At 37.6% G+C, this 25,000-nt stretch overlaps 1 protein-coding gene and 1 long non-coding RNA gene across 9 annotated transcripts in view; one reads left to right on the plus strand and one right to left on the minus strand.

Annotated features, from left to right (window-relative positions):
• Positions 1 to 865, plus strand: part of LOC124952374 — a 4,802-nt gene extending 3,937 nt beyond the window's left edge. Inside the window, exon 2 of the long non-coding RNA XR_007101877.1 lies at positions 1 to 865. This exon is cut by the window's left edge and continues 2,389 nt beyond it. This is a non-coding gene — a long non-coding RNA (uncharacterized LOC124952374).
• LOC124952369 (mediator of RNA polymerase II transcription subunit 25-like) overlaps positions 1 to 25,000 on the minus strand; it is a 168,364-nt gene that overhangs the window by 4,089 nt on the left and 139,275 nt on the right. The gene's annotated exons all lie outside the window — the stretch shown is intronic.

The raw sequence follows: 25,000 nt of genomic DNA on the forward strand, positions 1-25,000 counted from the left end.
GAATTCCTTAACCTAAAGGATCTCTCGCAGTTTTAACCTCTGGTAGAGCATCGCGAATCGTAACAATCGTCACGTTAGTTAGGATCTTTGTTAGTTCGTTCTTTCGTGGATTAAAATCGATCAACGGCAAGTATTTCAATAAATCGAAATCAAAAGCAAAGAAAATTTCAAATTAAACGTTAACGAAGAGCGAAACAAAGATGCTCGCAATCTTTTTTTTCGCGATTGAAAAAGAAAAAAAAAAAAGGATAAAGGAAAAAAGATGAGAAAAAAAAAAAAGAAAGGAGAGAAAAAAAAACATCGTACGTATCTCCTAACGAACGGTCTTTACTTCTCTTTGGCACGTCAACGATCAACTGATATTTATGGCGCGTAAACACTTTTTTTTCTTAATTATTCCCAACGGTTCTAAATCATCGTGCAGCATCATCGTAATGTAACGCGAAGAAAAAGGGAGGGAGATGTGTATTCCGTCAGTGTTTATTGATTCCAAAGATACATAATAAAGCTAATTTTTACGTTCATCTACCGTTTCCGACATGTCATAGCTATCATCACACCTGTCTTCGCTCATCATAGAGAAACATTTTACAATAAATTTCTCGTCTTATATTCGAATCAATTCGAGTTGATTTGTGCTCGATCGAGCCATCAGAAAACTGTCATCTCGTTATCAAAACCTTATTTTTATACGGTATACAATCAGAGAAAAGAAGGTTATCGCGCGAATGATGATAAAATGTTCTAGATAACGAACCGTAAAGGTAAAGGTAATTCTCTCGTTTTCAAAAGAAATGTTTCTGCGTAAGTACTAAAAAAAAAAAAAAAAAAAAAAAAAGAAAGAAAGAAAGAAAGAAAGAAAACAGAATACATTCGATAAATATGATAAGATGTTTGAAAAAAAAAAAAAAAAAAGAAAAAAAAATACAATCACCGTCCATTATATTTTCATTCCAATACGACGAACAACCGTACACCTACCTATCTATATATGTTTCTAAGTTGTTGCCAGTACGATCGATCTTATCTCGAGTTTACCGTGATTCGAGCAATTACTCGGACACGCCGGCACAAAACGGAGCACTGCTTACTCGCTCACTCACTCACTCACTCACTCACTCGTTCGTTTGTTCGTTCACTCGTTCGTTCGTTCATTCGTTCGTTCATTCGTTCGTTCGTTCGTTCTCTCGCTCGCTTGCTCGTTCTCGGCCCCAATTCCGTCAAACGGAACGAGTTTGTCGCGGAATAGCCGTTGCCGTTGCTATTGCCGCCATTGCCACAATCACAGACACAGATACAGACACAACCACAGTCACAGTTACTGCCTGTCAAAATGACCGAGTAACGAGCGAGTCGCGAAAGCGCGCTCCTGACACAAAATCGTATGAGAGTTACAAGTACGATCGACTTTCCTCGTCCAACGGGTTCCTCAGTAACTTTTACGATCGAGCTTTAACGTGCTCGAAAAGTTATCACGGATTTATATTTATCACGGCATGTATCAATGATCCAAGATCGTTCGGAACGATCCACGATAGCCAAGAATTGTCTATAAATTCTTACGATGGTTTTGCATTAATGAGATAAACCCTTGGAGTCGTTCTAATAACATAGAAAAACACTTCCCATTTTATACTTGATTCAACGAATGATTCTTCTTTTCTTTTTTTTTTTTTTTTTCTTTTTTTCTCTCTCGATCGAAATCTTAAACAGATTCTTGATGAGTTATTTGTCATCGTTATTAATCATTCCACCTTATTTCTTTATTTTCGATAAATCAGAACTCGATTTTATTTACGACGTAATCTGTCGTATTGTTTGCACTATAAAGGCTAACGAACCTCGTAATCTCTTTCATGTGTTCTAGTATTTGTGTTTTATATTTACTGTGTAAAGAGTAGTTCCTTTTCACTCTCTCTTTCTCTCTCTCTCTCTCTCTCTCTCTCTCTCTTTTTCTATTTCTTTCTTTGTCTTATTAACGATAACGATAAGAATATCTTGTTCGAGTTGTGTCACGAAAATAAAGTCTTTGAATAAATTAGAAGAATTCGAAGAGGAAGAAAAGACGGGGCACGATCAATTGGTTGTTACAGCACTGCGCGAGAGGGAACGAGGACCGGTGACCCGCCACGCCCTGTCGAGGTCGTCGCGCGCCTCTCTCGACCGGCCGACGAGCGGCGTCGGCAGCGTCGGCAGCAACGTACCGAAGCACCGGCCTAACCAGATCAACCAACCAACCAACCAACCAACCAACCAACCAACCAACCAACCAACCAACCAACCAACCAACCAACCAACCAACCAACCAACCAACCAACCAACCAACCAACCAACCCCGTACATGCACCTCGCCGTGCTATTCTCTCGCCTTCTTCTTGCTTCCGTCTTTCTCCGCGAACCCTCTTTCTTCGTTCTTCGTTCTTATCGCTATATGTGCGACCCGTGTCTCGCCTTCTAGTTATTCCGATCCGATCGAATATCGTTATGGTCTGGTGGTATGGTGTGTGCCATGCTGTGCTGGAATGCGGCACCAGGGACCACAACCTAGGATATCTTTCCTTCTCTATAGGTAGAGAGGGCTACTTGGGAAAGAGACTTTGCGAAGAATTCCATGGATTTAATCGGATCCGTAATAACCCAATTATTTCATTGCCATTTCATGTACATCTGTATCTTTAATTTTTTTCGATGAATCATTCAAAAAATAAAATTATTGTACAGAACGAGTGATCGATGGATTGATCGATAGATTCATATATATATATATATTCATATAAAAGATAAACGTATTTAATAAGATATTTAACTACTAATTACTATCAATTATCAATTACTATTTAATTCGAATCAATGTAAACAAGTTACAGTGTTATATATATATATATATATATATATATGTGTGTGTGTGTGTGTGTGTGTGTGTGTGTGTGTGTGTGTGTGTGTGTGTGTGTGTGTGTGTGTGTGTGTATGTATGTATATATAAGATACTATACGACACTTTGCGATTCTAAACGACTCTACAAAGCAAGTGATATGTTTTGAATCTAATCGTAAGTAAGATTAGAAAAGATCGTTCATTCATGCATTTATAATATCAATATTCTAAGTGAATTTGAAACGCATATATTATTGTGCAATATAAATGCATTGCGACATGCATCCATTCACGATGCATCATCTATTATCCATTCTATATGCAAAACTACGGTAAAATAAGCAAACATTTTTTAAGCAACAATCAAGTATTGTTAACAAGTTGAATGTCATTGAGGTCTTTGTTGATCGGTATTCAAGTACTAGAGTTTATTTAAAAACGTTTCTAATATTTATGTGTTTTTAATATTTGTGTGTGTGTGTGTGTGTGTGTGTATGTATGTATGTATGTATATGTAACATTTAAAAAAACTAAGTATACTTTCTAATATTCGAGTGATCTAACATGAAAATTAAATTATATAATAATAAATTTTTTTGAATCTTTTACGTACGAAAAAAAGTTATGGATATTATTAGATGAATACATATAATGATTAATTTTGCTAAATTAATTATTGAAGTAAACATGTTATAAAGAAATACTGACGTTTACTTGGGTAACACATTTTTATGATTTTTTAGAATACTTAATACATAATACCCTCGTAGACCTTACATCCATGAAAATAATTGAAGTTTCTTGGCATCGTTTAAACTCGATTAACGATAAACTTAGCGCACTTGTTTTATGTTTACTTTACTTTATTTTATTTCATAAATTCTTACATGTGCTTTAAATCTATCAATGATCCAATCATATTTTAATGTCATTTAAATTATATTTTCTAATTATTCAAATGAAATATCATTATAACATTAATCCATACCCAATCTAACTTATATAATTTTATATTATGATATATTTTATTTAATGATTAGTTTATAAGTTTATTATATGGGCGTACAACATAAGACATTCGCATATATCTTTTAAATTGTTTCCTCGTTATCGTCGCCAATGTTTCGTTAAGAAAGACCTTGTCTTACGTTTTCATGTTTCTCAGTAAGTAGAGACAACCTTTTCCGTTCTTCCCATCTTCTTCCTTTTCACCTCTTTCTACATATTATCCTGCTTAAATATGCGGCACCACGCCCATCTCTCTTTCTCTCTCCCCTTCTCTCTCTCTCTCTCTCTCTCTCTCTCTCTCTCTCTCTCGATCCAGATGGTAAGAAGCTCGTACCAAGCAGCAACAGCAACGACTGCCGGCTCCAGTCATCTTTTTTGCTCTTATTCTCATATTAAAAGGGGAAGGAAACCGAAGGAACTGTCGTCCTCGGCATCTCTCTCTCTTTCTCTCCCTCCCTCTCCCTCTTTCTCTCTCTCTCTCTCTCTCTCTCTTTCTTCCCGCTGGTTCGTTCGAATAAGGGCGACTTAATGAGTCTCGACGAGGAACAGACTGGTTGGGCTACCAAGAGATAAGCTAACTCGAGGTGTCCTCGTTACTTTGATTTCCCAAAGCTTTCTCTTTTATCTACGGAGTTCCAATATCTGCTTATTGCCCTTCAATGGCCAATCACCGATCATATTGATAACATGTATAGAATTTAATTGTGTTCAGTTATCATAAGTAAATATAAGTGTTGGTTATGGATTAAAAAAGAAAAAATAAAGGAGAAGAAAAAAAAGATTAATATTCTGTTGAGTATGTTAAATTAAAGAAAAAAATAAAAAAATAAAAGAATAAATAAAATGAAATAAAATAAAAAAAAAATTATAAAAAAGGGAAAAAAGATTTGAAGAGAAAAAAGATTTCCATCTTTGGAATAGGTGTTTATCGTGTTCATGACAGGTGAACATGTAGGATATGCTTTGACGCAGTAAAATATTCAGAGTAAAGAGCTCGAGTTCCGATAAGCTCCAAAGCGAAAAGAAGATCGAGAAACGAAGAGGCTCCAGCATCCTTGCGGACAACTCTGTGTTGTCGCCGTGTAATTGAGAGACATTCGGAGTGCATTAGCACTGCCGACCAAGGGGCAGGCAGGCGTATTAATTGCTCATCAGCGATAATGAAGGGTTTGTAAGTCGATATTAGCATAACTAACAGGTTTCCCGGTAATGAAGCCACCGCTCTTGCTGGCAAGCCGCTCGATGTTCGTCTTTTATGTCTCTTGCTTTCCACTCGCAAATCCCACAGAACGAACGAGCTGGAACGAGCATGAAACTGGACGAGAAAATATTGGATGTATGTATGTTCGGTTTAGTGTTCCTCGATGAATCGAGAAAGAACGATGATATGATGACCGCGAGAATTCGTTGTACGCCATTAGATATACGTCAGCTGTTATTAGGACACGTTTTCTGTCGTAAATGTATCGTGAAAATTTCACGATTCAATGATCAACGGAATTAATGATGAGTAATTTTCCATTTACGAATGCCTCCTCGTCTGTAAGTCACCACGTTGGTGGTTACTTAGGAGGATCGATGCAAAATAAGAAGAGAGAGGAAAAAAAAGAAGAACAAAAAAAAAAAAAGAAAAGACAAAAAAAAAGAACTCGTCCTAATGAACTTTCTTCGAGAGATACGTTCACGTTAATTACAGGCATCCCTTAATGACGCTACGAGAAAGTATTGCCGCTAAAGCATGCAAGGGAGCTGGCATTGCATTGAATATGTACGGCTACGACGAGAGCGCATAAGCTCGCGTCCCACATAAACACACGCGCGAAGATCGATAGAGGTACGATGTATAAAGCACAGCAGCTATCACGATCTCGTTATCGACTCGACCTTTCCTACATTTTTCTTGCACTCTAGCCGTCCGATACTTTCTCCGATTGTTCTACCGTGCCACGGCGATCGAACCTCGTCTAACAATTTATTCCGTTCACGTGGGCTGCGAGTCTTATCTGCGATTTCTCGAACCTCTTGAAATCCTGAACGTATCGCCAGGTAGCCAGAAACGATAATTCCGAATCTACGAAAGACGTTACGAAGGCTTCTTCTTTTTTTTCCTTTTTTCCTTTCCTTTTTATCTTCTTCTCTTTTATTTTTTCTTTTTTTTTTTTAGATTGACAAAAAAGACACGAACTCGCAGACATTCTGACAATGATCGATGAACAACGATCGATAATTCGATTCGTTCCTATGACATGTACATCGTGAGAGAGCCTGGACGCTTCTGGTATACCTAAGATTATGAATTAGGTGTTAAAAAAGTGGAAAAAAAAGACCAGTAAAAAGAAAAGGAGAAAAAAGGAAAGAGAAAAGAAAAGGCAATGCGGCAAATTGATACTACAATAAATTTCGAAAAATTCATGATCGTACGAGCGAACGAAGAATGAACGAAGACACGTGGGTGGTTACAGTTTATTATCGGGCACGATACAAATTGCCCACTCGCTTTCTATTATCGGCTAAATCCCTGATAAATGTTCGCCCGCGTGCCCGTGCAATAACTCGCCATTAACGTTCCTTCCTTGCTTTTAAACCGGCGCCGATAAATCGGCTGCGATTTGCCGCGCTTGCAAATCACGCTTCTTCTTCAGATCTTTCGACGATTCGAAATCGGGACAATTTCATGAAATATCCACGTACGATAAACGCATTATTCGTAGTCGACCCTGAACTTTCCAAGTCGATTTAAATTCACGACCAACCATTTATAAGTACGCTCGGACCTTTAGTCCCGACCTCTCCTTCTCGTTACTTCCGGTGAAAACACATCGCCTATTTCCATTCGTTAATCGATTCATAAACGATTCTATAAGAACTTCTTTTTTTTGAATTTTTCAATTCCGCGATAAATCATATAAACTAATACGTATCATCGTTTATGTAAATATCAATCCATAAATCATAAACGTTCATGAACATCGAAAAATCTTTGTCGATCGAATATATCGTATATACCGGAGTATATATGTATACACCCGATGGAGCAGGGAAAGTGGTCTTCGCTCGGAGATAGCTCTGACCGAGGCGGTCGCTTGAAAAGGCAACCTTGCAATGACCTCGCGTGAACCCGGGTACCAACGCCAAGGCGCATAAGATATATACGTAATGTACGCGCTTACCACTAACACATACGCAAATACATTGGTATAGTATAGAGACATACTCGAGAGAGAGAGAGAGAGAGAGAGAGAGAGAGAGAGAGAGAGAGAGAAAGAGAGAGAAAGAGAGAGCGAAGCTAAGGCCACCGACGGACCTCCGTGCCTTTGAGAGTTATCTGCAGGAAATCTACTCTTGTAGGCATGCTACAAAAGAAGGAGACGCGCGGAGTAGGCCCTGGAGTGAGTGGGGTGAGCCGGGCCCACCGGTGGGTCTCCCTCTTTCTCCCCACCACTAACTGCTGGTTGCTCTCGAAGCCGCCACTGGCATCCGCTCTGAGGAGCGAGGAGAGGGGGCGAATGGCAGTGCCGCGCATAGAGAACACCGTGCTACCAGCGGGGGATCGCGGCCCCGATACAAGATACTGCCACGTGTTACACGCTGTTCGCCACCAGAAGGACCCTCCCTCCTCTCCACCCTCTCTTTCTATCTTGTACGCGCACACGCTTTCCCACCCAGCCCTTCTTTTCCGGCTCCCAAAGCACTCTCACGAATCCCAAACATCTCTTCCTTCTTCATCCGCAAAACTCGAACTTGGTTTCTCCGTTTCCTCTGTATCCTCCCCTCCATTGCCATGATACAAAAGTGATCTCCTTTGCCTTGGAATAGGTATATAGGCTATGAGTTCGAATGAAAATACTTCGACAACTAGCAATTTACGGAAATAATCATATGGTAGAATCCCCATAATTGTTTGGCGAAGTTTATGTAGAAAAGGTTTTATCAATGAAATTATCTAGTCCAGGTATGATTTCAACGAGATTTAATTATTATCATTGACGTAAAGAATACTAGAGAATATTTATGGATTAATAGAATATATTTGATCATCGCGTCATGGTGATCGAGCAACGATCTATGGTTTTACTCTATATCTTTTTCTTTTCTTTTCTTTTCTTTTTTTTTTTAATTTAATTTAAATATCTATAAAATAAATCAATGTATAATCATTATTGATCAGAGTATTAGGTGTCCGACATTAATTCACTCCTCTTCACATTGACATAGGATAAATCGATTTACGAGGATAAAATCCAAACCGATGGGATCGATGAAAGGCTATCGCCATCTTCGATCCTTCGACTTTCTCTTCCCCCAGAGGCGACAAGATACGTCATTATTTTGTCGCGTCGCCATCGAAATTCCCGAGTCAGGTCATTCTCGGACTCGTTCGACGAACGAATGCCTCCTGTCTTTTACCTTCCCTCGATCCTCTCCGTTGCTCCGTTATCGCGAAGTCATCGGCATATTCGTTCGTATAAACGCAGCGCGTGCTTTCCAGATGCCTTTTAAGATTATGCAAATGCTGCTGTCCAGTCGCGACCGGCATCGGGTAGCATTTTAAAAGGTGCAACGGGCGAATCGAACGTGCGCGTGGAATTGAGACGTTCCAAGACTCCGAGAATACTCTCTTGCTATACTTTGAAATTTGTCCTTGCCGATAAAAGTATTCTTCCTTCGTCTCTTACCACCTAGTCGTTAATATTTGTATTCTACGTTTGACATTTTTACATTGTACATTTCTTTTTATCGAAATGCTGGAGAGTATTTTTTGTTTTTCTCTCTTTCTTTTTTTTTCCCTTTTTTTTTTTTTTATTCATTTATTTAAATCGAATAAATCATAGAAATGAAAGAACGAAAGAAAGAAAGAAAGAAAATGACTCGTTAAATTTATCGTTTAAAAAACAATTGCGATAACAGATTTCTTACAATTATAGTACAATTTAGTACGAAGAACACTATCCATGTTTCGTTAAACACCGGATTGAAAAAGAGAATGTTAAAACTTTCGATTACGTCGACGTAAAATCGATCCGAGCGAGACCGTCGGACATATTTCGCTCGTTGCGAGATCTTTTCTCTCTCTCTCTCTCTCTCTCTCTCTCTCTCTCTCTCTCTCTCTCTCTCTCTCTCTCTTTCTTTCTCTCTTCCTCGTTTCTACCTCAGACGATTACTCAGACTCGCTTCCCATACAGAAACTTTATAAGGACCTTAGGTTAAAACGAACGAACGAGAGGCATCGATCACGTTCCTTTTCAGAGAGAGTGACATTTACTGCCGTGGGTGGTGGGCGCCACGCCAAGGAAAATGTCACGGGGCAAACTTCTCGACACTGCTGTCAGCTATATTCTTTCGTTATCGTGCTCGAGTGAAAATCAACTGTTGGACGCGTTCGACGTCAATTTATCCGGAGTCTCGCGTCCTTTCAAAGAAAATCAGTTTTAACGTTACGCCAATAATTCACGAAGGATCAACGTAAATTATTTCTCATCTTTTCACTTTGACGTTTTTATTCTTCCTTTTCGTTTTTTCTTTCTTCGTTTTTCTTTTTCCTTTTTTTTTTTTTTTTGTTTTTTTCTTTTTCTTTTTGTTTGGTCCAATTCTCTTCGCTTTAACAACCGATTCAAGAACGTTAGTCTTTGATTAATACGTTTTAATTATCATTCATATATATAACGAATAATTTATACTCGATTCGAAGCACAAATGATATTCAATTATACGCGACGTTCGATATAATTTTTCTACCAGGTATTTTCAAATAGCTATCATTTTCATATTTATTGCTTTTTTCCTTTTCTTTCTTTTTTTTTTTTTTTTTCTTTTTTTTTCTTTTCTTTTTATAATATGACTCAACCAAATCACTTTCAATGCTGCGCAATATTGCCCAGCATTTTCAACGGTTTTCAAATATATTACTGCTATAAAAGTCATTGAAATACTTAATCATTGCATCCACTCAATCGCTGTTTACGAACGAATTATGAGTTTAGTTGGGTGGAAAAAAAAAGAGAACAATAAAAGAAAATAAAAAGAAATAAAAACATATTGATTTTCGATCAACAGATCAACGCACTGTCGACATAAACATATTGTATTATGATTTACTTATCATACATAATAAGAAGTGAATAGTATTAATAATCGAATCTATATCTAAGTACATATACACCTGACAAATAAAAGATAATAACGATGTCTATCAAATAAGTCATGAATTTTAATTTTTAAACTATTAATCTATCTCATTCACATAAAATTCATAACGAGTTTCTTTCTTGTTACTTCTTCTTCTTCTTCTTCTTATTTTCTTTTTTTCTTTTTTTCTTTTCCACTTTTTCTTTTCTTCGAAGTCGACCGATTCAAATGCAAATCCAACTAAATTCCATGCGCAAAAAGTCATAATGAAAAAAAAAAAAGAGAACAAAAAAGTGGTAATACGTGTAAATTGCAGAGGACAAAATCTGATCAATGCCTTTCGAGATTATCGTGTGTGAGAGAGAGAGAGAGAGAGAGAGACAGAGAGAGAGAGAGAGAGAGAGAGAAAGAGAGAGAGAGAGAGAGACTAGTCAGTCGAGTATCGTGGGCGTACGACCAAGATCTGGCATAAAATCCGAAGTAGCTTGATCTAGAAGGCCGAGATCGACGCGTGTAAACGCTCAAGTTCGATCTAGCGTGAACCGCGATACCGATTGGACAGTTAATATCTCACTTCGGTAGTCTACCTTCCTTTGCACGTCCACGTCGTTGTAGGAACGCCGCCGTAAGCCACACGAGGGGATTGGAAAGGTTGAGTTTATGTATTCATTTCTAGTAGCTCTCTCTCCCTCTCTCTCTCTCTCTCTCTCTCTCTCTCTCTATCTCTCTCTCTCTCTCTTGGGGCTTAATGTATAGACATATGTGGGAGCGAGTCAGTTACGTCATCTACACTACGCGAGAGTAGCCATCACGTGAGAGCCCGAACCTTCTATGTCTACATCTCTTCTTACTTTCTTTTATATGCATACATACATATACCTATCTTCGTTTATTTATTTATAAGATGAAACATAAAATGATTTAAAAAATGATTCGAAAGTTCATTTCTGAATAAAATTATTAGATCGTTAGGTACTGTTCTAGTTTAGAGAACCGTAACGATGATACTGTATCGATAGAAAAAAGATAATTTCATTTAATTAATAGATATTAATTAACATGAATTTTTATTAAAATTTTTAACGTTTCGATATTAAATAAAATTGTATTTTATTTCGAGAAGATAACGGGAAACACTAAAGTAATTTGTGTATATATATATATTATTATTGTTATTATTATTATTATTATTATTATTATTATTATTATTATTATTATTATTATTACAATTTATATTTCATTTAGGAGTTCGTTAATTAAAGCAATTAAATAATTCGTGAATGATATACTTGCTCGGTATAGTTTAAAATAATTTCGAGGCAAGTAATTTCATAAGAAGGAAACGTTCTTCTGTATTAACCCAGATTCCGATGAGATTTTCATTTAACATTTCTTTTTTAATTAAAATTGTTTATTTTGATTTTGTTTACCCGTTCATAAATATCTGAATGTTATATAATTATCATTGTTCAATAATAAAAATTTTATACTTAATTGTTACGTCGAAAACAATAATTGTCTTGAATCATAAAAATTAAAATAACAATCTAATATCCATATTCTTCAATAATTTTCGAAATCTTCCCGAAGCTTTTTTTGATTTTGATAAAACGAAAGAACTTCGATGATTTACAATAAGTGAACAGTAACGAGAAAATCGCGTCACGATCATGTACGAAATCACGAGAGAGCCGAACGATATCGTATACAAGATAACGTCTTATATGTCTAACTTTTGATCGTAAAATTGAGAACGCGTCTTGATTTCTTCTTAACTTATTCTAGACTTCTACGTGTGATATCGGAACTAAAGATCGATCGATCGATCGATCGATCGATAAAGGGACACTTTAAATTCATAGACGAAAACGTGTCACGGTGATCGTTAAAGAACACTTCTTTTCTTTTTTATTGATACAAGCTATATATCAATCTCAAGGAAAATAGTTCTTCTCGTTTCGAGACACGAAATCAGACAGTAAAAGAGAAAAAGAGACAGAGAAAGAGAGAGAGAGAGAGAGAGAGAGACAGAGAGAGAGAGAGAGAGAATGCCCGCTCACTCGCTTAGCGGCATCGATCTCCAACCGCGCGAGAAGCCGCCAGCCGAGCGCTAATGAGACAGCTGCCCTTTTCTCACCAACGAGAATCGCCCATTTCGCGGATAATAAAGCCCAACGAAGAGCCACCGTTGGCATGTTCGCTAATGGGGCACCTCGGTCGTCATAATTTTAAGCCTAAAATAATATCGCGAGGGTCCTAATAACAGACAATAGCTATTTTACGATGTAATTACATAATTTATTTTCAAAGACAAATTTATTAAATCAAAGAAACTCAATTATCATATTAATTGTTAATGTTAATTAAATTTATATAACTTCTTAAATTTATATATTTTATATATATATATATATATATATATATATATATATATGTATATATATATATGTATATTTTTTTTTAATAAATAGTTTACTATGTTTTAAGTGTTCTTTTGCGAATTTGTTTTATCGCTAACATTTCATTATTTTTTTTCTTTTTTTTCTTTTTTATCTAAATTTTATAGATCACACCACGGTGTTCGAAATTTTTTTCAGTTTGAAATTTTCTATCGTCGAAGAACAAAAAAGTTTTCGTTCCGTTAATTTCGATCTCTTATAAGACGAATCTATCTATTCCGACAATCTTTCCGGTCTCATTCACACACACACACATATATATATATATATATATATATATATATATATATATATATTAATTTATATATATAAATTAATCTTCTTTTATTTGTTACATTTATTTATTTATTTATTTTTTTTTTTTACTTCTGATTGCTTAAATAAACCAAGAAGAGATTTCTCTTCGTATGCACTTAATATTCAGTTCACGAACATCATCGCCAATCACCATCAATAACGTGAAAAACCTGATTTGCAACGTCGATAGTTTCTGGAATCATCACCTCTTCGTCCTCTTCCCTTCTCTTGTCTTTTTTAAAAAAAGGGAAGAAAAAAGAAAAAATGCTTGACGCATTTCAAAGAAAAAGCGTAATAGAGGGAGAACGGGATGCAATTTTAATTAAATACTTTTTTCCGAGAGGGCTATTATTCCGATATCATCGTTCTCGAGCACGCCTGTTCGTGCCGATCGGCCTCTACGTGACTTTGGATAATTCCGATAAAATCGCACGGCTGTGCTAAAGAAACGCGCTAATTCCGAGCAACAGCTGGTTTTGCAAGAGGAATGGAATCATATGATGAGACATGAATTTTTCAACGAATCTGATGACGTCATTTGAAAACTCGTCACTGATCATATATCTGGTGCGATAAAATAAAAATGTCGAGATATTGGCGACGAGGAGAGAGAAAACAAAAAAAAAAGAAATGAGAAAGAGGAGGAAAGTCTTTGAAGAGTCAAAAGTTCAGGGATCGTTTGCATCGGTCAGTGGAATGGCAACAGAGAAGGAGAAGAAGAAGATGAAAGAAAGAGAAGAAAGAGACTGATGAAAAGATGCAAAGAGAAAGAGAAAGATAAAGAGAAAAGAGGGAGAGGGAGAAAGAAAGAGGGAGAGAGAGAGAGAGAGAAGGAAAAAAGTCAATCGGAGCCCTCCATTACCATACGTTATTGGCTAACTTCGGGCCGGTCAGTGTTTGCTATAACTCCAGATAAATAAACCCCAGGGGCAGATAAATCTACGTGCGCGCCACGGCGTGTATAATGCAAATGCAATCATGTCCACGATCCGGCTTGCTCGGCGCGGACCTTAAAACTTCAACGATGGTCCCTTAAGAGCCTCCGACTCTTTGCCTATAAAGGGCACGCAACCAAGGGCCCTTCACGAATTTACAACTCCGCTCGAAAGCGAGTACGCGACCCCTACACGCGGAAGATCGTGTTTGACTATCCCTCGCTGATAGTCCTCTTCTTCGGGATAAATATTTCTATCCTCTTCGATTTCCTTCCTCTTCTTGTTCTTCTTCTTTTTCTTTTTCTTTTTCTTTTTCTTTTTATTCTTTTTATTATAATTATTTTTCTTTTGCACGGTAAGAATTGATTCTATTTTTTTTATAAACCGTAAGCGCGAGAATTATGAATTCTTTCTATTATTTTATATTCACAATGTCGGTCCCTAGACTCGATAAATATCGGATTTATTGTATCGAGCGATATACCGCTCGGAATATAATACCCTGAAGAATTTGAGAAAAAAAAAAAAAAAAAAAAAAAGAACAGTCAAACGTTGCTTTCGCCGATGCCGATATGGAAAAGACTGATAATCGAGTCGCATTCCATTTCGAAGTTTTATTCGCGTGACTCTTGTCAACCGATCCGGTTACAGATTTTAATATGGACCAACAGAAATGTCTTATGTGTGTTACGTATGTACATATAAGAACGTAAGCGAGGATCGCGAGTTCCTGGATAAAATAACTTCAAGCTGCACCTTCGTTCTAAGTACTCTTGCAAATTCGTAACCGTTTCGTCACGGTTGTAGAATAACAATATTAAATTATCGACGCATACTCGAAGCACGACACTTGTTTTCATTGATGCAATAAAACCAAATGAGAGAGGCTATAAAATGTGAGATCACGGCGAGCACCATGTAAATCTATTTCTCTTTCGATCGAACGAATCCACTAGAATAAGATTTATGGCTAATTATCTGCACGACAAATGCGACCGATCGACCGTTCATTCTCCCGATTACCTTACCAAACTGTGTTGCACACATTGTGGAATGGAAAGGAAAGCCAAATAGTTTATCTATTATATTATGCGAACTAGCGTTAAAATCGTTCGTCCTTTATGCTTGCATTTTAATGAAACCGTTTATCGATCACTACATTTCTTTTCTCATTTTCTCTTTCTGTTTGCTTCTTTTTTTTTTTTGTTCTTTTTTTTTTTCTTTTTTTAAATCCTTATCTTTCACATCGAACAAACAAGTATATCTAACCTAAATTATAACTTAACTTAGGAAATCGACATGAATGGTATTATATCGTATCGATTGGATCGCACGGTAAAATATCTTAAGATGTTAGTTTGAGTCATCCGATAAAGATTCTCTTAATCTTTCCCGTCGTGAGCGATTAACAACAAAATCACTGACGTTAATCTATAGGAGTCATCGCAAAAAAAGTTAACGCTCGCTTATACAGATTTATACTTCTGGCGGATCCTTCTCTATACTTGGCACTATGCTGTTTCTATCTCTTGGCATATTAATGACGATCTCTTTCGAGGCCGATACAAGCTGCAACGTTATGCGCACCAGTAATGAAGAGAATAACGATCTTGCTAATATATATTATTATAGCATGAGCGTCGAACCGGCGCACGATTATTAAAACGATATAAAACGATTCTTCGATTCTTCGTCGATCTGGAAAGAAAGAAATAACGTTTGCGCCGAATGTCAATGAAACTTTCATATCGACTACGTACGATCGAAATAAATCGTTCGATAGAAAAGAAATCGATTTCGATCGTTCGTTCAGAATTAAACATTTTTATTTGTAAATGAGAAAGCAAAAATTTATAATTAAAATTGAAAGGAAGAAATTTATAAAAATATATATATATATATATATATATATATTCATGTATTCTTTTCAATCCCTAAAGAATATCATTACGCTATATATCCGTAAGCCGTGATTCCAAAGAAATGTTCGCATTAACGAATATACCAGTGCGTTTATTAGAATTCGCATATTTCCATATCAAATTATTTGTTCAGTGATTAAAAGGGAATTTTTCAAGCACGTTAGAAATTCGAAGACGGATTCCTCGGGAAGATAATGAAAGATACATCGATTATCTTTTTAATACCAGAAAGGATTTTCCACAATCGATGCTTCTCGTTAATATAATTGCCCGCTAATATAATACGATTTACGTTCGGTAACAAGCAATTGTTTCTAAGAATTCCACTTCGAAAGAATGTTTTTTCGCGTCTTGGAAAACTCCGTGGAAAACGTTGTCATCGTCGAGTACTAGACATAGTACATACGTAAAAGTTTCCAAAGATAATTTTTCTTTTTTATTCTAAAAGAGAGAAAGAGAGAGAGAGAGAGAGAGAGAGAGAGAGAGAGAAAGCTACGAGCATTAAATTATTTCTATTAAGCTATATGCTCGTGTAATTTCAATTATCAAGAGAATAATAATAATAAGAAGATAAGAAAAAGACAAAAGAAAAAAAGAAAGAAAGAAAAGTCTTAATGAATTTATTAAAGAGCCCGAAGGATCGTCATTGAATCCTCGAAGGATTCGTTAAAAGGATTAACGTTACACGCGACTCCGCAAGAGTCATTAGTGTCGTATGAAAGGGGCTGCAGTTTTCCCAAGAAGCGCGTGTCGCCTCTGGCAGGAAACACAACGGTGCGTTCAACGTTACGCCTAATTATAATCATTAAACGACACCGCAAATTAATGTCCGTCATGCGAGCGTCACGGAAGAAGCAAGCGAGGAACTTTACGCGTTTTCCACGGCTACTGAGTTGGCCATTATGATCCAACATGAACATCTATAACTCTACATACACATACATACACACACACACACATACACACACACACACATACATATATATAAATACATATATGTCGTTTGTGTTCTCCATAATATTGTTATTAAAAAAACCTTATGAGAGAAAGAAAGAGAGAGAAACAGAGAGAGGGAGAGAGAGAGAGAGAGAGAGAGAGAGAGAGAGAAGTGTTTATTTTATTTTATCTTGCCGACCGATTCTCAAGCTTAGCGATAAACGTTCGTAGAATCATCGGAAGGATATTTCCTGTTCGGAAGACGTGTACAAGAAGAAAAGGAGGAAGAGGAGGAGAAGGAGAAGAAGGAGGAGTGCAACATTAAATCGGGATTAGCCGTCGAAGAAAAGGTCGTTTGTACCGCGAGGCCGGAGATCGTATGGCGACAAAGCTGCGCCTTTGGTACTGACATGCTTTACCGACGATGTAAGGCCCGAACAGGCTGGAGAGAAAGAGAAAGAAAGAAAGAAAGAGAGAGAGAGAGAGAGAGAGAGAGAGAGAAAAGGACGGAGATAGGTGGTTTAAGAGGTATCGAGATTGCACCGTGTGTGGTCTTTAAAGACACTCTGATACACGGCGAGAACGGCTGGATGTTAAAAAGAATCGACGAAAAGTAGTAGATACTTCCGCTTTCTTCTTATCTCTTTTCAAGAAATATTTCCGATAGTTAGAGCCGATACACGAGAGAGAAATTAATGTCCTCGACGAAATTACGAAACGTATTAAAATCTATGAAAAAGAAAAGGGAGAAAAAAAGAAAAAAAAAAGAAGAAAAAGAATTTATCTATAAATTCTACGCGTCCCATCTCTCACCGAAAAAAAAAAAAAAAAAAAAAAAAAAGAAAAGAAAAAACAGAAAGAAAGAAAGAAAGAAAGAAAAAAACTAAAGAAAATTTGAAGGATCTAATGATACTCTCTCGATATACTTTCGATGTAGATCGCGTATCCACCGACAACACTTGCAACCGGCAGACGTAACGATGCAGCTTACGAACTAACCTAAAGGCTCTTACAATATATGAGAAAAAGAAAGAGAGATGGAAGAGAGAGCCCCCGGTGCGATTAATGCCGATTAAAAAGGCAAAACGTCCCGCCTCTGATCATTACAGCCGAGAGTAGGGAGCCATTGGCTGATAGTAATTCTGTTCTCGAAGTAAGGTAGCACACTGGTAACTCTCTCTCTCTCTCTCTCTCTCTCTCTCTCTCTCTCTCTCTCTCTCTCTTTATTTTCTCCATCACTATCCTTCGTCTTTTCATTTTGTATTCAGCCCCGTTGTTGCTGTCGACTTGCCCCCTTCTTTCTCTCCCTCGCCCCCTCTCTCTCTCTCTCTTTCTCTCACCCTCTTTCTCTCTCTCTCTTTCTCTCTCTCTCTCTCTCTCTCTCTCTCTCACTTCGGGAGGCAAGTAATTGCTTCTAGTCGGGCGCTGAGCTTCGCCGGCGGTTCGATAGCCAAACTTATAATTTAATGGTTAATTATATAAGGGGTCCCCCGCGATTCGGCCGAGCCACTGGGCGGACACGATGACGTGCAGGAATGCCAGCACCTCCGATGAAAAGATGCGAGTATGAGACTCCCCTTTCAATCCCTTCCTACCCTCTTTCTTTATCGTAAGAAGCTAGTCAGAGTCTTGTTCATCGATGAATATAGAATCGTTCTCTCTCTCTCTCTCTCTCTCTCTTTTTTTCTCTTTGTCAAACATTTTATACATGAGAAACATATAGTACTTCATGTATCGATATCTTGAAGTGTAGGGTAGAAATGAATCAATGAATGACGATGATGAACCAACGAGGACCGATCTGTATCGCTACCGTCACTAATCTGTTTTCTCTTTAAAAAGGATAGAGTAGCTCGTCGAACGATGAAACGTGAAAGAAAGAGAGAGAGAGACGGAGAAAGAGAGAGAAGGAGAAGGAGAGGAAGAGAGAGAGAGAGAGAGAGAGAGAGAAAGAAAGAAAAAAGAGAAAGGTAGAGAGAAAAGGAGAGAGAGAGAGAGAGAGAAGGAGAGATGCAGGTCAGACCGGTCAGCTCGATTATTATCGAGTCAAGATTTCTTTCGAGAGAGCCGTCCAGGGTCTATTATCGCGATGACAAGAGGTTAATAACGAAGCGGCAATTCGAGAAATGTTTCACGATCGAGATTATTCGTTTTGTAATATATTTTTTTTTCTTTTCTTTTTTCCTTTTTCTTGCTTCTTTTTTTCCTTTTCTTTTTTATTTTTGATATTCTCTAAAATTCTTCAAAAGGGCGCACAACATACATAATTATTACATGGTATATAGTGGCTTGGAATAACGAAGTCAGAGGATGAATTTCGCCCGTAGACGCTTAACCGTTCGATAAATCCAATCGCTTTTGCGCGACCATAATTTGCGATCGGTTATAGCTAATTCGTATGTATAGAAGCGTTCGTCCCCGACATTTTCGTTATGAATATTAATACGCGTATGGATTACGTAGGTTACAGTTGATATATGTAGGATACTCTCGTGGCTTGTAATCTACATTCCACGATGAGAGATAAAATTTCTTATTGGAAAGGAGAACAGGAAGAAGAAGAAGAAAGAAAGAAAGAAAAGAAGAAAGGAAGGAAGGAAGGAAGAAAGGAAAAAAGAAAGGATCGATCAATCGAATCGATAGATTCTTTCATTGCGAATTTATGACAGTTTAAAGATTTTATGGATCTTCGATTCATACCTCAGGGTATTCCGAGAAAATCGATTTTCTTTAGCTGTAAGGATGTAACTGTAAAATTAGCGGGGGAAGTATCACGAAAAGTTTACGAGAAATATGAAAAAGTAAAGAAGGAGGGATAAACATGAGCGTATACTCTCTCGATACATGCTCTATCTCTCTCTCTCTCCCTCTCTCTCTCTCTCTCTCTCTCTCTCTCTTACTCTCTTTATCTTTCTTACTCTCTTTTGTGCGCTCGCGAGATCAAGATCATCGTGGTCAAGAGAAATGGTGTCTCTCGACAGAACGAGAGAATTCCGTGACGAACCTGTAAGTCGTTCCGCGTCCTCGCACACCAGGCGTGTCTGTCTCTCCTCGCTTGCCGACATCGCCCGAAGGTATCATCGATCCTTACAACGGAATATCGTCCGCTTATATGTATATAGATCTCTCTCTCTCTCTCTCTCTCTCTCTTTCTCTTTTTCTCTCTCTTTTTTTCCTCTCTTTGATCGACACCTATGTCAACGAACAGCCGTGACCGATCATCTTCCGATCATCAAACTTGCTGTTCTCTCGTAATCGTTAATAATGATCCGATCCGATCGAAATTTGTCCAATAATTAAAAATAAATGATTAACGATAATGGTAATAATATCCTTCATCTGATATAATAAAAAAAGAATTTCTTTTTTTTATAATAAAAAAGAATTTTTACTGTATAAAGATAGATAAGAAACGATCTCATAAGATTAATCGTACGATCGGGTTTCTCCAAACGTGAATGTAAATTAAACCGTGTCCATTTGTCGAGAATAGGCCATTAGAGCTACTTACGTTTCTTTGTTATCCTTGTTCGGTATCCAAGAATACTGATCGTAAGAAAGACGACAGCAAAGGACTACTGATCGATTGTCCTTCCGACAAAGAAATTACGAGGGAACGCATGCAGAGACTCGTGGTCCTCTCGTTGAAGAAAATCGAGTTCGCGTAGCAGTACCTGCTCCTAGCAGGAGCGCCGACTGTTATTTCTGCGTTATGAATAATGCATTCGCGATTGGTAGCGTTGATAGTGAACGCGTATGTAATTACGATCACAGCGCGGGTGCTGTGATAATTGCGAGGAACGCGTCTAAAGAGATTCAGCGATTTCGAATTGTGCAACGTTTTCAATACGAATAAATATTTTCCATTGAATTATTGCTTCCCATATCTTCCTTTTAACTGATGGAAAACATTGATACGTATTTAAAACAATTACACAACAATGAATCTAACGAGACACGTGTGTCTTGATGGAAAAATTTAAGAAAAAAAAAAAAAAAAAAAAAGAAAAAAAAAAGAAACAAAAAATTGATACAAGAATAAAACTTGATGGGAAGTAGCTAGTAACGAGACGATGTCTTCGAACGAAAAGGAGAAACTTGTTGAATAAAAAAAAAAAACAAAAAAAAAAAAGAAAAAAAAAAGAAATAAAATAAAACAAAATAGATATTGAAAATACGAATAAAAGAATAGAACGTTTCAAAATTGCCTTTTCGTCCTTAAATAAATTTCGAAGGTAAAAAGGAATACCTATCGACTTTGATGCTCGGTCAGTGCGATAAAAGCAACAACGTATAGACGCGTAGAAAATCGATAAGAATCGATCGATCGATCGATCGATTCCATTCACCGTACGCACGTATATTGCGCGTCGTCTTCTTGTCCGAAGGCTGAGTTCGAGCGCGATAAACAATAATTTTTAAAGTCGTAAAAGAAGAGGGTGCCGCCTCTTGAGAAGCCCGCAGGGACGATGGTAAGAAGATAATGAAGAAAGGCTGCGAAGCTTATCCGAATCAATCGAGAGAGGAAGAGGGTGGCTCCGCTTCTTAAATGGGAAGCCGAAATGCCCTAATTGTCGATACGGAGGACCCCCTATTGGCCTCGCGGTACGTATAATTACAAGAGAATGACTTGGCGCGACTCCTTCGAGCCTGTTCCGTAGAACTCTTCTGGTTTTCTTATCGGTCCTCGGCCCCTCGACGATCCCTACACGTTTCCAACCCAAGTCATTTAATCCCATGACGAGAACATGGGGAGAAAGAGAGAGAAAGAGAGAGAGAAAGAGATAAAGAGAGAGAGAGAGAGAGAGAGAGAGAGAGAGAGAAGTTGACCTCGCGCTCCTTGCTATCTATCGAAACCACTTCGCGAATCTTTCTTTTGTCTTGCTTCTCGTGGTTACTTAGCAAGGATCGAGCCGTGCTCAGCGATGCTGCGTGGAAAGATAAATAGATATGAGATCGCCCTACTCGCCACATATATTCTATCCCATATAACGTCATCTCTCTTGATCGTGTAGCTTCTTTGAACATCCGCCGAGCAAATATCCTTCTTTTCACTAAGGAATATGTTCCTTAAACACGTCGATGAAACTTGATATTACCCTTTGAAACTTGTATATATATATATATATATATATATATATATATATATATTCCAACGTTTATGAAACTATGTTTCATCCGGCATAATATCATAGGAAAGTAAAGGAAAAGACGAGATCAAGCTCCGATTAAGGTTTTACACACCAAAGCCACGTGGCGCGTCTCCTTGGTTATGTGATTGCAGAGTTCGCCCCGTCATTACTCGACCCCGTCATGACCCCTTTTCACAAGAGGCCTACGGGGTTTAAACTCGCTTACGTACATATGTATGTTTATTACGTATATACACAAACGAGAGAAACACATATGTACGATCATAGTTGCATACCTTCATCTCAAATCGAATGAGCGTTCTAGATCGCAAGAGGGCGAGCACGTAACGAAATAGGAATTCGCTAAGAAGGTGTTTCCTATTGAGCCACCGAGTAAGAGAGAGAGAGTGAGAGGGGGGAGGTGAAGGAGGGAGGGAGGGAGGGAGAAAGAGAGGAGGGAGAGAGAGAGAGAGTTTATTTACGTTTCTACGACTTTCGACCTTAAAAGCATGCCGGTGAACTCGAGCACGAATATCGTATCGTAGGAAAGGATCTCGAGCAGATTTGCGGTTTACACGCTACCGCCATTGCGAATACGCCTTGCTCGGATCTTGCTAGTCAACTATTTCTCCTCTCTTTTTTCTTTTTCTTTTTTTCCTTCTTTTTCTTCTTCTTCTTCTTCGTCTCCTTCTTATTCGATGAAAATTGATGTTGCTTTGAACGAATCCTTAGGATATATATATATATATATATATTACTACACGAAATGATAAGGAAACGAGTAGAAAAATTATTCTTCGTAAATAAAAAAGTAAAATAACTTGATGTTTGAGTATGTTGACGTAATTAAAATGTGAACTATCGAGCTTCGCGACATTTTCTAGAAACAATGATATAAAGTGCGGCCGTGAGCGAGCTCGCGCGTGCTAGCTATTAAAAAACTAAAGTCAGATAATGCTTTTGTGCGATGTATCAGAATAATAAGAATGACTATGCAACGAGAAAAAATTAATTTCTTTTTGACGTAGTTCGAGGAAATTTCCTATTTTAGATTTTTAAAATTATTATTATTATTATTATTATTATTATTATTATTATTATTATTATTATTATTAGTTGCATTGTGTGTTTACCGTATAGTATAAAATTCCTTTATTTTTATTTAATTATTTTAAATAACTTTATTTAGATTTTCTTTTTATTTTATTTTATTTCATTTTCTTTTTTTTTTTTTATATTAGATAAAGATTTAAAAAAAATGTCAATTATTCAATTTTGTTTGAATGAAATTGTTGTTTCAAAGGAGACATAGTATTTCCGGAGACATAATATTTTTTTTTTCTTCTTTTTTCTAAATATACCTATATAATTTTATAAACATATTTTTAAATAAATTAGGAGGGATTAGATTTGCCTTATAATCAAATTGATTTTTATATTTTAAAAAGAAAAAGAGTAAAAGAGAAAGGGGGGAAAGAGTAAAAGGAAGGAAACCGGTGTGGATGCTAGTAGGAGGTGGAAAGAAGTACCTAAGAAGGAAAGGTGGATGAAGAGGAGTAAAGAGAATCATGAGCTCCCACAGGGGCTGACCTCCTGACCCTATCAGCCGAGGCCCCACTGCGGTATTGTTTATAGCGTTGAACCGTGCACCGACTACGGAACTCCTATTGTTTCTCGAAGGTCCCATTGTCTGTGGACCTTCTCCGCCTCTCTTTCTCTCTTTCGATCTCTTTCTATACTTCTTCGTGGCCGCCACCGTGCCGCCACCGTCGTCGCAATTTACAAAGATATAAAGGCTTCGCCCTAATTATCACAGCGTAATTGCTCAATCCAAACGCGAGACACGGATAAGATACCAAGTCGATGACTCGAATTCACGAGAGAAATACCAGTACAGAGATAATAATGATATGACGAAATAATCTATTTTTCATCAAACGTTGAAACAGAACTCGGCTTTCATTTTATTTTATTCTATTTTATATTCTTTTTATTTATTTTCTTTATTTCTTTTTCTCCTTCTTCAATTTTCTCGTTCAATCGACGAAAATCTTTGATTAAACGTATAAAACATTTTCGCAATCTTCACAGGAAACCTTTGGATCCATCGAACCGATATACTTTGCATTGAGCCGATCAGGATGTCGCAAATACGTTGACGCGTGAAATCGCCTTGTGATTGCGGGGAAAAAAGAGAGGATACTCTGGATGGTTACGGAATGGGAAAGGAGGAGGAGGGAGGGGGAGGAGGACGAGATAAAGGAAAAGAAATGTAGAAAGAACGAAGGCAAAACTCGAACGGAAGATGCGTACGTCAAGGTATATGGGAGTGTTAGTGCACCGGATCGCATCGACGCGACGTAATCACTGTGATCGAAGAAGAAACGCGATGGAAAAGTGCGGGAGAAGGGCTGGCGAAGGTCCCTAAGGCGACGTTATATACCTTCGAGGAGAGTAAAAGGACCCTCCTACTTCGTCTCAGCTTCTTCCTTTCTTCCCTCTCTCCTCTTCCTTTCTCTCTTTCTCTCTCCCGTATATATATAAGTCCACTCGATCCTCTTAGATCGCACGACAGCGGCAGATGGTGGATATGCACGAAGTACCAGCGGCGCGAACCGATGGTGGTGGTGGTGGTGGTGGTGGTGGTGGTATCGTATCGGCCGATTCGACGAAGCAAACTCGTCGCGGCCTACCTCTAATGACAATGTAGATGTGGATCAGGGTAATGATGATGGCTGGTCTTCTCTCTCTCTCTCTCTCTTTCTCTTTATCGAGCACGTTGCACGATTCGCCATCGCCAACGTATCCGTGCATACATCTTACTCTTCTTCGACGACTCGCCGAGGACTAAAATCGTGTCGTCTTGACTCCATTTTTTTCTATCGTTCTTCTTCTCTTTTTGTACTTATGTAGATTTACATTTTCCCTTTCAGTCATCTATATTTATACTATTGATGTAAATGCAATAATTATGGGAATAACTTTTCGAATTTTTCGAAAATTACGTATCTTTGTATATTTGAATGTTAACATCTTATTTCTGTTCTTCTTTTTCCTTCTTAATTTCGTTTCGATTATTTCCTTAGCATATTCACAAAAGAAACTGACAGAGAGAAAGAGAGAGAGAGAGAGAGAGAGAGAGAGAGAGAGAAAATAAATTATAAGATCGATTTTCCAACACATAAACAAGAGAAGAGAATAATTTCCTGTTTGACAAGACGATCGGTAGTAAGCACAAGAAGAAGCCGATCCGATTCCGGTTCGGCCACCGCGAGCAAAATTTCGCGTTCCATCGCATCGGAGCACGACC

Source organism: Vespa velutina, chromosome 10, assembly GCF_912470025.1.
Source record: "Vespa velutina chromosome 10, iVesVel2.1, whole genome shotgun sequence".
In the NCBI taxonomy this organism is placed as follows: domain Eukaryota; kingdom Metazoa; phylum Arthropoda; class Insecta; order Hymenoptera; family Vespidae; genus Vespa; species Vespa velutina.